Source organism: Otolemur garnettii, unplaced genomic scaffold (assembly GCF_000181295.1).
Source record: "Otolemur garnettii isolate 467f Iridium unplaced genomic scaffold, OtoGar3 scaffold00485, whole genome shotgun sequence".
NCBI lineage: Eukaryota > Metazoa > Chordata > Mammalia > Primates > Galagidae > Otolemur > Otolemur garnettii.
Window position 1 is genome coordinate 1 of NW_003852880.1, and position 1,466 is coordinate 1,466.

A 1,466-nucleotide genomic window follows, 5' to 3' on the forward strand; every position below is an offset into this window, starting at 1 on the left:
TTCTTATGTTTTCCATTATTGCTTTATGTGTTGATTACATTTCTCCTAAAATACTTTGCAGTTGTCTTTATTGCATAGCACTTGACTCCCACAATTGTCATTATTTGTTCCCATGCCTGTCCTCCTTCTAACTTTTCATGAGTAAGGACAGCATCTTATGACTTTTCTCCTTTTTCCAAGATTAACATGAAGTTAATTATTTATCACTGTTTTTGTTAATAAAAAGACTATAAGTTGAAAGTCTATAATTTTCATAATGTGATATGGTGGTATTTAGATATTCTTGGAATGTCTTTTAAACCTTCCTTTGCATGTGAAAACTATAAAATTCTTGAGAAAAAAATGGAAGTGAAAAATGGGTCTAGACTTAAGAACTATGCATTCCAAACATAACTGCCATTCCTAAGAGGGTAACTATGTAAAAGTCATTTAACCCCGTTGGCTTCAGTTGCCACCTTTTTAACAGGTAAGTAAACTCTAAGACTTCTTTCATCTCTTTCAAATGCAATGGTTTTGATTTTGCTGGTATACTATATGGCAGAGGAGAATATTAAACATGAATGATAATAAGCAAAAGACTTAAGAGTTCAGACTCCTGATTATATACTATTTTTTTTAATTCCCCAAGCTGTATTAGAATATAATGCAGATTATAAATTTAGGGGAACAACCTAAAAAGATTTAAAATAGCACCACTTTACAGAATCAAGAAGGAATTCTGAACATCAACCTTAATAAAGTAGAAAACTAGGGAGAAGACATGACAACTGAATCTTGTTTGCTTACTAATGTTGGGTGTCATTAAACAGGTGAAGTGAATCATTTGTCTAATTAAAAATGATTAAGAGGGGAGAGCAGAGAGAGAGAAGGAGGCAGGAAGGTGGGGGAAAGGAAGAGCAGAGAGAGGGAAGGAGAGGGGTGTGGGGTCTCAGTGTATGATACATCTTGTACCCTCAATGAATTCCCAACAATAAAGTTTTCAGAAAAAAAAATGATTATGATTACCATATATATAGTAATGCACTAGAATCATTGTTCTTTGTTTTGGCATGATTTCTAAGAGACTATATAGGTTGACTATATATGTAGTATAATGAATTAGTTGTTTTAAAAAATAAAGTATTTCTTTTCTTTTTTTTATAATTTTTTGTTTGTTTGTTTTGTTTTTGTAGTTTTTGGCCAGGACCCATGTAAATAATTTCTATCTTCAAATAGATGTTTGACTCCCACAACTCTTCCAAAGTATATAAAAGACTGTTATTTTTATTTTAAAGGTGAGGAAACCAAGGTACATATATAAAAAACTTGAATCTTTGTATCATTTACAGAATTGAAAAGGTAATGAAATATATGTGAGGCAAATAAAACCATAATGTACATGAATAAATGTCAGACAAATTGAACATGAGCTTCAATATTAGAAATGGATTTAGTTTTAGGCCAAATCCTGTGATTATGAATGTCTA